This window comes from Heliangelus exortis, chromosome 3 (assembly GCF_036169615.1).
Source record: "Heliangelus exortis chromosome 3, bHelExo1.hap1, whole genome shotgun sequence".
Classification (NCBI taxonomy): Eukaryota; Metazoa; Chordata; class Aves; order Apodiformes; family Trochilidae; genus Heliangelus; species Heliangelus exortis.
In genome coordinates, this window is record NC_092424.1 from 34,620,326 (window position 1) to 34,637,376 (window position 17,051).

Consider the following 17,051-nt stretch of genomic DNA (forward strand, 5'->3'; position numbering starts at 1 on the left):
TTTAGGAAAACTTCAGTGTTAGGTCTGCAATTCCACAAGGCTCCACATGGACGTAGTTCTTAATTTTGAGCTTTGTGATGTGGTAAAGAGCAATCTAGCTCTTAATCTGGTGCCCCTGTTGTGCCGATCCAGCTTGGTAAATGGGTTTGCTCCCTGAAATCTGACCTCCCTTCCCTTCTGGCCTCGGTTGTGTTTGTCCAAGGGCACCAATCCAAATGAGTTCATGTCTACACTGAACTATTTCTTCCTCCGGTAATAATCACGAAGCCAACTTTGGAAGCAAACAGGGCTGGGAGAGCTGCTTAATGGATCCCTTTTAGAGACATTAATGCATGGAGGTGCTCTGAAAGGAGGGATGGCAATCCCCATGTGCTCAGAACATCACTTCAAATTCTTTTTCCTGATGCTTTCTAAAGGTGTTGCCCTGTTCCTTGCTGGATAGAGATGAGGGGTGGGAGTGGGAACTTTCCAAGCAAGCACAATGCTGGAAGCCAGCTCATGGCTAACAAGCCCCGTGCTATGCAAGGAGAGAGGTGCTAATGGTTTTCCCAAGAAGGAAAGTTCAGAAAAGATGGAGCCAGTCTTTACCTTAACCTCACAGGAACATTTTTGTTTTGTTTTCCTGTAGCTCTAGTTCACATTACAAAGTACATGTTGAGAGATTTAAGCAAATTTTCTAAATGTCAGGAGTGATGAAATACTGAATGGGTTACTTTTTTTTCTTTTTTTTCTTTTTTTTTTTTTTCTTTTTCTGAATTTATTTTTGTGCTCAGACCAGGTCTCTGGTTGCTAATCAAACTTTATAATATTTATATTGGACCAGCCTGCTCAAAAGTAGTGTTTGAACAACTGTGGGTAGACTCCACTGAGGGGTGGCTGAACAGCACCTTGTGGTAGTTGCGTGCTAACCTTTTCAAAAGATGTAATCATGGGGCTTGATGATGTTAGAGATCTTCTCCAAGGAAAACAATTCTCTGATCTACAGTCTGGCTTCATGTGTTAATGAAAACATTTGTGCCCTGTCTAGCATCTGACTGAACAAGGTGAGTTGAACCTAAGCTGCTCTGTGTGTGTGTGTGTGTGTCAGCCTTATTTTCAGTGTCTACACTTGTGTAAGTACAGAGCTCATCTGTGTGATCTTGAATTTTGCTGGTTTTGGTATTTGTGTTATTGCAGTTACTGATTTATTTATTTATTCATTTATTCCCCTCAGGCCTAAGGGCTTAAGACTGTGAGTTACATGCCCATAACTCAGCTCCTTTCCTGCTGCAGGGATTGATGCACTTGGCAGCATTCAGCACCTTTGCTCTCTGAAGAACTGCAGAGGGAGGCCTCAGAACTTGCCTGTGTTAAGTTTGTAGCTCAGAATTTCTGTTCAGGTGAGCAATAGCTTGTCTGGTGTGTGATGGCTATTGCAGAGGCCTGACAAGTGTCACTCAATTCTGACCTTAGGAGTATTGAGTTGTCAGGTTTGTAATGGTGGAAAGGGAATTCATCCAGTCCTGAAGGACAAGGAAGAAATAAGCTCTCTGCTTTTGAGATGTCTCCTGTTGCTGTTGGTTGAGTTCTGTAAAGTTACTGATCCTAGATCAGGCACTTCTCTCTCTGTCTTACCCCAGTGGGGGTTCCTAGGAGTACAAACTGCATCTTATGCCAAAGATTTATCAAGATAAGAGTTTGGACAATCTCAAATTTTGTAGAGAAAATTCCCAATCAGTCCTCTGATTTCTAGGGTCCTTGACTTACCTGTGCTTCTTCACTCTTCTGTCTTTGTTCCTGAGGTCCCTACCTAAATGCATCCATCCTTCTTCCCTTGTTGCTGTGTCTTTGTCCCCTCTGTCCCCTGCTTCTGCTTCCTCAGCTGTTGGTGGAGATAAAAGTGCTTTCTTCTCCAGCAGACCTGGGGGCTTGCTGAGAAACAGAAACACCTCTTTGGATTCACGGGAATGGATTAATATTTCCCCTCTCTAGCAGATGGATTCTAGTTCCTCGGGACTGAATTTAAGGTATCTGATTTTTGTGGCTTCATGTGCAGTGACAGACCCTTGGGATAAGGAGGAAAGAGACAGTTTGGACAGTGTTCACTGGAAATTCAGCCTTTTAAAAAGAAAAAAAAATCTCTGACTGGTATCAGAGCCTGATTGAAACCTTTTCAGTGGACCAAGTGGGGGGTTAAAGTGCTGATCTCCAAATGGAACTATAAACTTTCTGATTTTGAAGGTACCTTTTCTACTGTCACTGCCATTACCATTTCTTTAAACAAAACTGTTTTGGGCAGATTTCGAGGGAGTTTCTACAAGGGTTAGAAATAATGCCTAAATATCCCCTGTTAGTTTTTTAAAGCCAAGAGCTGCAGCTTAATATTTGTTGCAGCTGTATTTTCGAGTCCTTTTCCTCCCTTCCTCTATCCTCCTGGCTAAATTTTGACTGAATCCTGCTTTTTGCTGTTCCTCTTTCACAAGGGGATGTACATGACTCATTCATTTGTGTTTCCTCATGTGGCTGAAATCTCTCATCTGTTTTTTCCCTGCTCCTCCTACCACTGCCACTGATTCTCTTCCTCCTGGAAAGTCAGCTATCTCGTGATGGTCTGAATTTTGTCTTTTTTGGCAGGTACACCACACGTAAGTTACGCTGACAGATCAGCCAGAGTGTGTGTGCAATGAGTATTTGAAAGCCCTCCCTAAAACCTGTGTCTTCTTTTTAGCAGGACAAGCTTTTCATTTGTAGAATAAAATTGAGCTGTAACTTCAGAAATCAATGTCATCCTTAAGGTCTTCTCTTTCCTGCTTTCTTACTCGTAGAACCACACAGTTTCTTAATGTTTTCATTCTGTTTCGTGCTCTTATTTTCCTGGTATCCTATAACACCCCTGCATGTATTTAAAAATCATAGAGGCATAGCACTTAGGGTTATGGTTTAGTTGAGGAGTTGTCAGTGTCAGGTCAGCAGTTTGACTTGGTGATCTTGAAGGTCTTTTTCAACCAAGGTAATGCTGTGATCCTGTGAGCATTAAATTGTTACCTGTTGTGATGGAGCTGGAAACAGTGGTGGGTTTTATGTTCAGCCTATGTTAACTACTCAGCCAAGCAGGGAGGCTGGAGTGTGTGTCAGCTCTACAGAAATCAAACCTGAGAGCTCACTGTGTGAGTAGAGGCAAGATTAAAAGTAGCCAATGTTAGACCAAAGTTTTACTGAGATTTGAAATATTCTTCAGTGAAGTTCTTGAAAAAAAATAGAAGCATATTTTTGTACCTAAAGTTTTGTTTTTCCAAAATCTGCATTACTGCTTGCATATGTTATTGTCCAATATTCATGTATATATAAATAATAAAAAATAAAAAATGGGGACACACACACACACGATGATGGGGTAGGACAAAAATCCACACTACAGACACTGCAAAAGCTTTCAGATAAGGAACAGCCAGAGTAAGAAATACTAGGCTAAGCTGAAAGAACAAATGACTCCTTGCTAAGATGGACTGATTCACAGGGTGAAGTGTGAGGAAATTTTTTTTTAAGATGTAAAACTAAAGGAATTTGTCTATTTTCCTTTCCCTTCAGTCTTTCTGTTATAGAAGCAAACAGACTTCTGCTTTAGACATAGGTTTGGCAGCTGCCCAACAGACTTGAGAGTGAGAATTTCATCATCTTGTTAGTTGTTGACAACTTTGCTTATGTGAAAATAAATGCCAGAGAGGCCAGTGAGTTGTGTTTGCCTTCAATATATCCTACATGGTTTTGATAAAATTCCAAGTGCTCAGGAAAAATACTAACGACGTGTAAATGAGGATAATGATTAATATAATTATCAAAAGAGTTGAAAACTAAGCCATGCTGTAAGACACCCAGAAGTGAGATGAGTTTCAAGAGAGGTGAGATACACAACCTGTCTTTGCTTATGCCCTTCAGATTTGAGAGAGGTCAAACTCATTCATTCAAACTTGTCTAAGAGTTTATTCTTGTTATTAGAGCTGCTATGGAATCACAGAATGGTTTGAGTTGGAAGGGACCTTAGAAATCATCTAGTCCCAACCCCCCTGCGTGGGCAGGGACACCTCCCACTAGACCAGGTTGCTCAAAGAATAATTTGATCCATCATTTTTTCTCTGTATAAGTATAACCTGAACTGTTCCTTCTTAAACTCCAGGAAGAGCTATACTGGGCCAAAGTGAGGCTAGATTAGTCCTTCAGGCCCCTTAGAGGAAGCACAAAATGCTTCTGGTAGCTTGGCAAAGCCTTTAATGATGATTAGAAGTTGCTTTTCTAGACCATGGTGGCGAGCAGCAAAAATATCTAAATGTCTTCCAGGCATTTTTTTTATTATTATTATTTTTACTTCACTGCATGCTCTGGCAAAGATAATAATTATGTGCTGTATGAAAATTGACTATCTGTAACTCCAAGAATGAGAAAAGCATTAGTCACCTGTCTCCTCCCTCCCTTGCAACTGGGAGTGAACACAAGTACTAACCCTCCTTCTGAATCAAAGCCAAAAATCTGAAAGCTTGAAGAATTGACTTGGTCAGTACAAACTTGCTTCTTCTTGCTCTAAGAGATGAGACTCGGGTTCACAGGACTCAAAACCAGGGTCTTTGAGCAAAACTTGGTGTTGTGTGAGAACTGGTATGTCTGTGTATTGCAGGATGCTGCTCTCCTGCATCTGCTGTCCCTACTCAGTGGAAGCCTCACAGTTCTGCTGAAGCCCTTTCAGTGTGGAAACCTCCACTGAGGGAGGTGTTGTCCTCTAAGAATTCACCAGGCATGTGAATTTAGTGTTTTATTTTAGTATCTATCAGTATCTTTTCGGAATGAACCCTTCCACCATCCTCAGTGGATGTTGGTAACTTAAACCCAATGCCCTTCTTATGTTTTAGTAACAAGTTATAACAGGGAAAAAGGAAAACTTTGTAGTTATCATGTAGTCATGATGCATTTAACAGAGCCTTTTCCCCTCTGTGATTTATACCTTCACGTGATGAGTGTCAGCAGTTATTCAATGCTGATTATTCATTTATCCTTCTCTAGCTTCCTGCTTTTTAATTCCTCTTCTTTCTCCCTCACAGAGAAGCAAGGTGGAAACCATTTTAGCTACAAGTGAAAGAGTACTCATTGTGAGAAAATTTGGTTGAGGGCTGCTGGAAGGTGAGTGCCACAGTAAGGGTGTTACGTCTTTGGACCTCTAATGGAGGCATCTTGAATTTTTAAAATATTGACACTTGTTCTAACGTTGGAACTGACTTGCCACTATTTGCTACACCAAAATTGCATCTGCATATGCCAAAATTTGTCACATTTTCCAGCTCCCTTGTTGTGTTTCCTGAGCCATAGTATGTGAGGTAGCTGCTGCTGCCTGCTAGAAAGTTTCCCTTGGGAGAAGGAACTGGCATGGGCCCAGTGTAGTAATTCTCAGATGATTCCTGGTGTTTCATGCCACTTTCCAGGTGGTTCCAGCACATGTGAGGGTCCTCTCATGTGCATGTGCTTTTCCCCTACTCTTGAGTGAGTTTTAGGGCACAGAAGAAGGTGGGCCTCCTCTGCTCTCAGTTGGGTGGTTTAGAGTTTAATATCCTTTCCCCTGGTTTATTTTTGCTTGTTCTCAGGTGTTCTGTTTTGGATTTTCCCTGTTTTAGGACGTTTGTGGTATGTAACTGGTGTTTAGTGCCAGGACCATTTAGTCAGGGTAATTAATACTGACCTAATTACACAGATGAGTTTTGCACTGACATTTTTTAATGGTACTTAATAACTAGAAGAGTTCTGCATTCCCACCTCTATGATTCAGTACTTTGCCATCCTTTCCTCCAAAGAACAAGTGCACTTGATGAAATGAATTCCCTGTTTATTTGGTGTTGTTTAACTCCCAGCATCCCTGTGCCTCCTGCCTGGAGAAGCAAGGGAAGCTGCTGCAGCTTCACCTTTCCACAGAGAAAGCTGTGGCTTTAGTGAGTTTTAGTGAGGTGGAGGGGTTAGTCTCTTCTCCTATGTAACTGGTGATAGGATGACAGGAAAGGGACTCAAGCTGCACCAAAGGAGGTTCAGATTGGATATTAGGAAAAATTTCCTTATGGAAGGAGTGGTCAGGCATTGGAACTTGCTGCCCAGGGAAGGGATGGAGTCACCATCCCTGGAGGTGTTAAAAAAAATGTGTGGACATAGCACTTGAAGACATGGTTTATTTGGCTGCTGGTGGTGAGTTGAGAGTTGGACCTGATGATCCTAGAGGTTTTTTTCCCAGCCTTAATAAATCAGTGAAAATTGATGCACAGAAATATCTGAGTGGCTTTTTTCCCCTCCCCGGGTCTGTATCTCTTCTGTGATTTCTGGTGAACAGAATGGTTTCAAAAGCCCTGTAGATAGTTTTTTTTCCAGTTACAGTGTATCTTCACACCTTGCAAGTCTCCAGGGGCTCAACAACTGCCAGGATACCCATGTGGCTTTTGTTCTGTGAGGGTGAGCAGATAAACTCGGTGCTTTGAGGCTGACATTATTGTTTCCATTCCCAGAAGGGAGAGCTGGGGAATGAAAAGGCTCAAATCATGCAAAAGGGGAATGCTGGGACTGGCATTTCATTTAGTCACCAGGTGTTCACTGAATCACACGAGTGCTGCTCTAACATTATATTAAGCATCCCTCCAACCTGCATCTCTTTAAATCCCCCTCGGGTTTCTGCCTTTTCTTCTGGCCTGTTCTTAATATCCCAGTGACTGGAATTTGTCTTTTATAACAATATGAAGCGTGGCGTGACGCCAGCCTCTACTCTGGGGAAATTTAGTTCATGTTAAGATTTGAAAATCCTTATAAACACACCCTTGGAGGAAAAATAGTCTGGTATTTAAGAAACAGAATAAAGAGTTAGAAGAGCTCGGTGCTCTTACCAGATATGTTATATCCTCCTGGGTTGACATTTTTTGGGGAAAAAGGATAACTTCTGAAACTCAGCTCCAGGATGCTTCCACACTGACTCACAGAGCTACCGTTGAAAAGATAATTTGAGATGTGCTTTACAAGTGTGGGCAAAAATTCAGTGAATACCTTTTTTTCCCCTAACATTCTGAGCACATCCTGGGCCCTGCTCTGAGTGTAAAGGATTTGACAGAGGCCCATTCTGGAGAAGAGCCAAACAGTCTGCAATAGAAATTTGGAACATCCTTCTCACTCACCATCTTTGGTCCTAGGCAGGTGAATATGAAACAGTTTCTTACAGGAACCAAGATGATCTTTAATGTATCCATGCTAAAATGGAAGTGAGGAGAGGGATGGGACCTCTTGCTCATGGGGTGCAGTTTCTGAGGGTGGTGATGGACATGGGCAGCCCTGGGGGAGAGTTCAGAAGGGCTGTAGGAGGCCAAGTAGCTTAAAAGATGTGAAGTAAGGTAGGTGGAAGATGACACAGTAGAGGGGAAGGGTAGTGTAACCTGGTGCCACTATGGGGCAGGGGCTGGGGGCTGCTGTAGGTAGTAGTGGGAAGTGGTCAAAGCCAGCTGCACACTGAGCACAGCAAGGAAAGTGACAGATATGTCTTTATGGCACTCTGTAAGTCCACAGTCCATCCATACCTTCAGTAATGCACGTGGTTATGTTTCCTCAGTTAAAAAGGACAGAGGAGGAACTGCTGAAAGGGTGGAAGGAGACAACCAGGATCCACACTGAGCATCTTCAGTCTATGTGAGGTATGAGTCTTGGGTGCAGAAAGACATGGCCAAAGAGGGGCATGACAGGGGGCTACAAAATAATGAATGGTCTAGAAAAGCAAGAAGCAAGGGTCTTAGTAGATATCTGAGCTGGAACCAGCTGATGGCAGAAGAGCACTTAGAGGCAAATAATTTACTTTTGTCTTGTTCTTATTCTTCCCTGCCCATTTGCTCATGGCTGCTGTTGGAGGTGAAGGCAGGGCTGGGTGGGTCTGGATGGCTTGAACTGGTGCTGGTTCCTATGTTCATGTTCGGTGGTGTTGTCAGGACCCAGCCCGAAAAATCTTTTTTTTTTTTTTTTCTTAACATACAAAATTCTTAGCAAGTATGAGCAGTATAACATGCAAGAACACCAACTCTGTAATAACTCAGAAGATAATTATTTTCCTCGTTTTTCCAACAAGCCATTTCATGTAGGCAGTGCTCATTTACTTTGTTATATTCATTTTTGATGATGGTCCCCAGAACAGCAGCCCTAAAGCTCAGGCTTTTGTAGCAAGAGTATCTCTAGCTCTGCAGACAACTTGCCACACTTCTTGAGCAAGAAGTGAGTAAAGGAAGAGAAGAAGCTGGTGGCACTCTGTGGTGGCTGTTCTCATTGCTCACATGTCTGCTATTAAGCTAATACTTGAGGTTTCTGTTAGTAATGCTTTGGTTCTTGCTCATTCCTTTTGCAGGATACCATACCCTTGGAGAAAACATTAAATGTTATTTCTCAGCTGGTGTTGCTGGCTGTGTAATTGCCTTGGGAGGAAAGGCCACTTGGAAATTGGTAGGTGGTTTGCCCCAGTGCCTGGAGGGATGGGGTGGGATGGGATGGGCAAACTGCCTTGCCCCACAGCAACATTCCTTGTTTCTTACACAGGCTTTTGCTGCTCTATCCATCCATGTCCATACCCACACACTGTTGTCCTGGATGGAGATGATTGGCCTTGGGCAGACACTACAGCCCCAGCTTACTCTCACTTTGCCTTGGGGATGAGTTTTACTTTACATAGTGAGGAAGGATTTCTCCATGGCTGCATGATACAAACCCAGCTGGGGCTGAGCCACCAGCCAGAGCTCAGGGAGGCCCATGAGAAGGGTCCTGGCAGAGAAACCAGCTTGGGAGAGTGGGGGACGTCTGGGACTCAAGAGGTTTGTGTGGTATAAAGTGTCTCTTGCTTGTCAGAGGGATTTCCAGAGTGGTTGGAGGCAGAGGAAGATATTCAAGGCTGTTTGAGGTCACTTGACAGCTCTGTGCTGAGCTTTTTGCAGAGGCCAGGGCATTCAGATGCAGGTCTTCTGAAACAGCATTACCCTGGCTGAAGACTGTTGTCCCCAGATGCTGGTGAAATTGCAGCTGGGGTTTTGCCTGGCAGCTCCCAGCTCAGTGGAACTGGGGGGCTGAGATGTTTTGGATGGACTGGAGCAGACACTGCACGCTTGGACCCCCCTCAAAGCCAGGGGTGTGTGGGCAGAGCAAAGCCTCAGGTGGGCTTCAGCTTTTAGTAAACCCAATTGAATCAAATATTTCAGTAAATGATCATCTCTAAACCTTTCCCCTCCAACCAATGGTGCTGGCCTGTCAGTGACATTTAGATTTGAGACTGCAAGTCTTTATAGGTAGATATATATGTGTGTGTGTGTGTGTGTGTGTGTGTGTGTGTGTGTGTATATAATTCCCATGTTCTGGTTTTACTCTATTAGGGCAAAATCCTATTTACAGGCACGAGGCAGCTGCTTTTCATTAGGATCATTTGCCATAATCCCAGCTGTTGAAATACTTCTGTATTTAAAGAATGTGGTCAATTCTTCCAGCCCTTCTACTCCATGGCAAGCACACTGCTGGGCTGAGAGTGCTGGTGGTGGCTGAGCTGTTTTCAACCAAACTGGGGCTGAAGAGCTCAAAAGTCTTGAGGTTGTACGAGCCCAACAACATTCAGCTGAGCACAAATGCCCCAAAAGGGGGATTTTTTGGATGTGTGTCAGTGGCCAATAGACACCATCCAGCCTCAGCAGTGAATGGAAGGTCCTGTTCCTCTGCAAGCAGAACTCTTTGTTAAAAATACATATATATGTGTTATCAGATGAATTGACTCCTGCAGAGTTATCTCGTGCTCAGGTTCTTCCCTGGCCCAGCATGGATGGTTGATGGAAGCATCCTCCCTGCAGCAGAGCAGGCACTCACAGCCCAAGTGCTTTGAACAGAGCCCCAGAGAAGTGGGGGTCAAGTTACCATTTTGCAAATACCCTTTCCAAACACGCTTCTTAGCGGTTTTTTGTTTGTTTTTTTTTAAATTTAATTTTCAAAGCCACAAAGGGCTTTGATGGTTTTTCAGCCTGTTTTTTTTTTTTTAACCAACCGTCATCTTGATTTGCCCCAGGTGGGATTTTTCTTTTTGGTTGGGAACCAGCATTACTGCTTGCAGTCCTTTGGCTAATGCAAGCTGTGGTTTCATTCAGCCTTTGCTCCTGGGCTCCTTCACAGCCCAGCTGGCCAGGAGAGTGGAGAAGTGTTACACACCAGCTGCCATTTTTAACATCTGGGTTTCTTCATATGAAGTCATCAGGAAAAGTAATAGAGAGTTCAGGCTGAAGCCCCTTTGGTAGCTTTTCCAGTCTGATGTTTGAGGATGTTCACATTGCTGGCATGGTCATTTGAACATCCTGCTGAAGGAATTCGATGTGTTTCTGATTTTTCTGATGCTGAGGTGGTGGCTGCTGCCAGTGCAAACCCCGTCATGACCTCTGCAAGCACAAACAGAGCATCTGGGATTTAGACTTCTCAGGGTGAGCTCATGTCTGCCTTGAAATCAGGCAGAGTTTTGCCACTGGCTTCATTGACCATCATCCCTGCATGCACAGTGTTCCCCAGGGGGTTCCATCAAAATATTACCCTGTTTCTGGCTGAAGGTGGAAGTGTGATGGCCCATACCTTGATGGTTTCTAAAAAGAGATGCTGCCAGATGTGAAATTTGGAAGCCATTTGCTGTCTGTGTGGGGCAATAAGAAGGTTTCATCTCTCTTACTGGTCTTGCTGCCGCTCTCCCTCGGTGGTTTCATCGTGTGGGATTATGGAACAGTGTTTCCTTTAGCCTTTCAGAGTTTGGTTTTGTCCTCATTTTATGATTTGTTTGTTACTTTTTCAACATAACTTCACTTCTTCTTCATGTCAGAATCTTCAGCAAGAGCAGGAAGCGGTAGCTCAGTACCAGAAATATCATTCTCCTGAACTGTGTGAAGTTAGAGGCATTAAATTAAAAAGTGATGTTGTGTTCTACGTTTGAAATTTTCCACTGTTTCTTAAACCACTTCCTGACTGCAACATCACCCTCAGAGTTCTGGTTTCTTTGCTAGCATCGTGGAAGCTTTTCACGACCCAGCAACCCCTGCTCCTTCCTCCTGCACCTTCCAGTCCCAACTTCACTACATGCCCAGGGATGCTGGTGGCAGCAGCAGCAGCAGGAGGTATGAAATGAAACCTGTCCCCACGCAGAGTCACAAGGTGACTCCTGGAGTAGCTGCTGACTGTGGTGGGACCTAAGGAGGCAGGAAGAGGGGGAGTTTATCAGGAGAACCCCAATACAGCGTATTTCAATGCATCTGATAGAAGTTGGTGCTGTGCATCTGGTCACTGCCTCTGCCTTCAAAACCCTTTGGCCTTGCATGTCTGTGTGCAAGGTGATGGCATTGCCTGCAGAGACCACAGCCAGCCCTTGCTCACCACCACCAGCTTGGTGCACTCATCTGCTCAAGGTTTCAGTGATGTGTCCCCTATCCCTGCCTGCATGCCCCTGAGCATCAGAAGCAAGAATGTGTGAACTCTCAGGTTCAACACAGCCAAGTGCCGTGTCCTACACTTTGGCCACAGCAACCCCATGGGGAGCTCCAGGCTGGGCACAGAGTGGCTGAGAGCAGCCAGGCAGAAAGGGACCTGGGAGTCTGGATTGACAGGAAGCTGAACATGAGCCAGCAGTGTGCCCAGGTAGCCAAAAAGGCCAAAGGCATCCTGGCCTGTATCAGGAACAGTGTGGCCAGCAGGTCCAGGGAAGGGATTCTGCCCCTGTACTCAGCCCTGGTGAGGCCACACCTCGAGTCCTGTGTCCAGTTCTGGGCCCCTCAGTTCAGGAAGGAGATTGAGGTGCTGGAGCAGGTCCAGAGAAGAGAAAGGAGGCTGTGAAGGGATCCAGCGAAAGTCTTGTGAGGAAGGGCTGAGGGAGCTGGGGGTGTTCAGTCTGGAGAAGAGGAGGTTCAGGGGAGACCTCATCACTCTCTACAACTCCCTGAAAGGAGGGTGTAGCCAGGGGGGAGTCAGTCTCCTCTCCCAGGCAGCTACCAGTAAGACAAGAGGGGATGGACTTAAGCTCTGCCAGGGGTGGTTTAGGTTGGATATTAGGAAAAATTCCTTTACAGAGAGGGTGATCAGGCATTGGAATGGACTGCCCAGGGAGGTGGTGGATTCTCCATCCCTGGAGGTTTTTAAGAAGAGACTGAATGTGGCACTCAGTGCCATGGTCTGGTAACCACAGTGGTAGTGGATTAAGGGTTGGACTTGATGATCTCAGAGGTCCTTTCCAACCCAGATGATTCTATGATTCTGTGTGTAACAGACCCTCAAGAGATGATGGGATGCAAGGTAACTGAGGGCAGACGGGAGCTTGCCTGACCAGGTCTGTGCAGGTTCATCCAGAGCTTCAGGGAAATGTCTCCCCTAGAGCCCTGTCTTGGTGGGGTGTTTTGCTCTGACACCAGGCAGGCTTGCCAGCCCTATCTGTAGCTGCACTGGGTCAGTCTTTGTGCAGCCCAGCACACTGCCCCAGCCATGCTGGCTTGAAATGGGGCACCCTCAGGCCAAAGTCCCCCGTCCCTCTTTGCAGTGAGTGTTGAGGTCAGGATGGGCCTGTGCAGCCCCTTGGAACTCACTCCTGAGTAGGCAGGCAACAAGTAACACCCATTTGCTCACTGCCTTTTTGGCTTCTATTTTTAATTATTTTTTCAGGCGTTTCAGCTTTTTAATGGTGGGATCATGCTTTGCAATAAAGAACCTACCCAAAGAGGGACAGCAAAGGGTGGCGGGCACCTCACACCCATGAGTATTGCTGCAAGGGAGTGATGGGGAAGGAAAATGTGGTGAGGGTGAGGGGGTACAGCTGCAGAAATCACCTGTTTCTCAGCACACAGACCTGGGTACAGTCATCCAGAAAGTTTGCTGTAGGAGTTAATCTGTTATTTGCTCAATGCTGTGATGGCACCACACTACCAACCTTTCCAAGCCCAGGGCAGGCTATTTTGGGGCAAAAGGTAGCAGTATAGATAAATATATGTAAGGCTGGGGAACACCCCAAGGCATTGGGCTTTTTCTGGGTTGGTGAGGCCAACACAGAGATGTGAGGCTGCATCTTCCCCTCCACAGCCACCTCCTCATGGCAGTGAGAAGGGTGGGAAACAGTAATTTTTTTTTTAACATCTCTTGAAGTGTGGTTGCCACAGAGGAAAAGGGTTGTGGTTTGGCTGTTGCCAGTGTCTCCTCCGGTGCTGCTGTTGCTTCTCGAGGTAAAAAGTCTGCAGGCAGACCTGGCAGAGAGAGGGCAGACCCACCCGAGCAGGGTGACTGCCCAAGGAGGAGGCTGGCCCTTTTGGGATGGGGTTTCAGACAGAAATCTTCTCCAGCACTGTTGCCACCCCAGGAAGCCTTGAGCAAGTCCCTTCTGCTCCCTACAGTGGTTGAAAACAGCAATTACCAGTAAAATAACAACAACCGCTGCCTCCCCGGGGCTCATTGCTCCCTGGAGGCTCAATTAGCCCTCGCTTGCATAAAGCAGGGGGATAAGGCTGCTCTCAACCCAGCTACATCGTTTCTTATTTTCATCTCTCCCCTGCAAAGCATCAGGGCGGGATCATGGTGAATGGAAGGGATGCAGGAGCTCGTTCCAAGAGCAGGAGCCCCTCCAGCCTCTCCACCTGGGTCTCTGGTGCTTTGCAGGTGATTTTCCACCTCAGCTGCTGGGAAACACAGCCCCGTGGGTTGGGTTTTTTTCTTTTTTTCCCTCTTTTTCTGTGCCCAGCCAGCACACGAGTAAAAATATGAGTCATAGTCCCACAGCCTGTAAAACTGTTTTGGTCTCCCTGTTTTGAACAGTTGTTATTGATTATTTTTAGCTGTAAAAGGGGGCAGGGAGGAATGAGCTAGGCCTCAGCTCCCTGCTGCTGTTTCAGGGGATTTGTTGGGTTTGCAGCTGACTGCTGAGAGATTAATAGACAAACCCCAAATACTTTGGTATTGTGTGCTCTTTATTTTTAATATAAATCACTTTTGCAGTGGTTTGCAGAACACAAAGCTGCCTGCAGCCTGGGTTTCTTCCTACCAGAATGAACGGCTCGTTGGGGTGCCTGGGTCAGTGTCCAGGGCATCATTGCTGTGTGGGTTTTCTTTTACCTTTTTCCTTCTTCCTCCTGCTCAGGATGCACAGAAGGTGGGACCTGTGCTGGGGATGGGATGAGCCTGCCTGGATGTGAGTCCTCCCTGGTCTTCCACAGCTGTTTCACCCAAGTTGGGCCTGGCTTGAGAACCTTCCTGAGGCCAAAGAGATGGCCACCAGCCCTCTCACCCACCAACATCCCCCCAGTCTGGGGCCAGAAGAGGAAAGGCTCACAGAGTTGTGTTGGGCTTATAACTAAAATTTGGGCCTATGAGCAAGGAGGGGAGATGGCCTCCATCTGCTGAGGTAGGGTGAGGGATCCATTTTCTCCATCTTTTGGGATTTCCTTCAGAGTCCGTTTCCCCGTGTATCACTGTGGACACTTATAAAACTTCGTTCCCAATGGAAAACTGGTTTTGGGAGGTATTAGCAAGGATATCATAGGATGAAAGAGTCATAGTATTTTCAGGGTTGGAAGGGACCTTTAAGATCATCCAGTTCCAACCCTCCTTCCATGGGCAGGGACACCTCCCACTAGATCAGGTTGCTCAGAACCCCATCCAGCCTGGACTTCAAAGCTTCCAGGAATGGGGCATCCACAACCTCCGTGGGCAACCTGTTCCAGTGTCTCACCACCCTCGTAGTGAAGAACTTCTTCCTAATATCTAATCTAAATCTACTCTCCTCTAGTTTGAATCCATTCCTGCTAGTCCTATCACTACCTGACATCCTAAAAAGTCCCTCACCAGCTTTCTTGTAGGCCCCTTCAGATACTGGAAGGCCACAATGAGGTCTCCTAGGAGCCTTCTCCTCTCCAGACTGAATAACCCCATCTCTCTCAGTCTGTCCTCATAGGAGAGGTGCTCCAGCCCTCTGATCATCCTCGTGGCCCTGCTCTGGACACACTCCAGCATGTCCATATCTTTCTTTGAATAGGGGCTCCAGAACTGTACACAAGGGAATAATTTCTCTTTTTTTTTTTTTTTTGAAAATAGTTCATCAGAGCAATGCTGAATTGAGTGAAAAAAAGCAGCAGCTCACAGGTTCTAGGTATGGGAGGCATAATCTTCTCCATTTAAAAACTACGTTGTTGAAAAGGATTTCTGTTGGTATTTAGTTCCATCACCTCTATTAAAATGTGCTTTACGATGTGCTCTGGAGTGCAGCTCATTTTCCATCGCATTCCATTACTTTTCAGCTGAAAAAGCTGGAAATCTTTTTTCTTTCTTTGCTGCCATCAGGGCTGAGTGATGGCTGCTCTTGGCCTTGGCCCCAGTGAAAGGGGCACATAGCAGGACCGGGCAGGCTGATCATCACCTGAACTCAGCCACGGGCACAGAAATTGCTGACTGGCGAGGGACGAGGATGTTGATGTTTCCCAAACCTCTGGTGCAACTGCTCCTCCAGGAAAGCCCCAATCCCAGCATGGGAAGGAAAACACCTCCTTCGTGAGGTGAGGTGGCAAGGGGCATGTGCCTCCAGCCAGTAACCAGGGTGGTGAATTTCTGAGGTTACTCATTAACTGGGCACCTTTACCCTGAGAGGAGAAGGGTATTTGGTAACCATGGTGTGTTTTTACCTCTAGTGCTGGCCCTGCTGGAAGGAAAGCCAGGCACAGGAGGTGCCCCCTCACCCACCTGTCTCCAGGGTGAATTTGCAGCTAGAAAAACCAGTATATTCCTACCAGGCACAGACTTAGAAGCATACTGTTTTTAATCTTTGCTTTGCCTTTTCCTTTTTTTTTTTTTCCTTTTTTTTTCTTTTTTCATTTCCCTGCCTTTTTATTTTTTAGCTCTCCCTTTTTTCCTCCTTCTTCTCCTTCTTTTTCCCTCTTCTCCTTTTTCCATTTTCCTATTCTTTTTTTCTTTTTTCTTATTTCCTTTTTTTCCTTTTTTCCTTCATTTTTCCTTCTTTTTTTTGTTTTCCTTCTTTCCTTCATTTTTCCTTCTATTTTCTTTCTCTTTTTTTCTTCTTTCCTTTTCACTTTTATTTTTTCTTCCTTACTCTCTTTTTCTTCCCATTCTTTCCTTTTTACCTTTCCCCCCTTTTATCCTTTTCTATTTTTTGCCCCATTGTTTTTTGTTGTATTTTTTGTTTTGTTTTTTTTATTTGTTAATTTGTTTTTTCCATTTCATTCCCCAGACCATGGGGAAAAAAGGCACTATTTTCCCTGCAGGGAAGGTAGTGATTTGGGACCAGCCCTCCACACCTCACAGAAGAGCTGCTCCGACCTCCCTGGCTGGGAAAGTCCCCACCAGCCCACATTTTTTTGGGAACTCACTCAGTTTGCTCATGGGGCCTTTCCATCTTGGGGCCAGCCCTAAACTGGTCTGGGGTAATTAAGCAGCTGGAGGAACAATCAGCATTGGCACAGGAGATTAATTGATGGCCCTGTTGTTCAGCTTTGTGTCTTTATCACAGACTGTTGCAAATGGGAGCAGGGGTTATTTCTGTCCAAGGAAAATAACAACCCTGGGGATGTTTGGGAGGCAGTGGCAGCATCACCTTACTTGTGGGTTCTCTCCGTGTTGGCCCAGCTTCCCACTGATGTTGCATCTGCCACAAAGGCTGGGCCAGATAAAAAAGGAGTTTAAAAGAATTAGTTCAGTTGAAAAACAGTAAAAACCATTTTTTTAAAAAAAAAAATGAATTTGAAAAATAACTTTGTAGAGCCCTTCCTTGATTTCCAGCTGCAGCCCATGAAGGGCTCCTTGCCTGTGTTTTTTAAGCTGGAAACTGCTGCTCTGGGCTGGCTGGGGCTATGGCTGCTCTGTCCCTCTCAGAAGCAGGTGAACCATATCTAAAGTTCATAACTATCTACACCCATTTTGGCAAATGTCACCTTCTTTCTTTGTTGCAAGCAGCATTCCTGCCTGGGCACAGACATGCCAGGCAAAGATTACCACAAGCCCTTATGTTGAAGTAGCAAGAAAAGTCACCCTGGAGGTAAAAA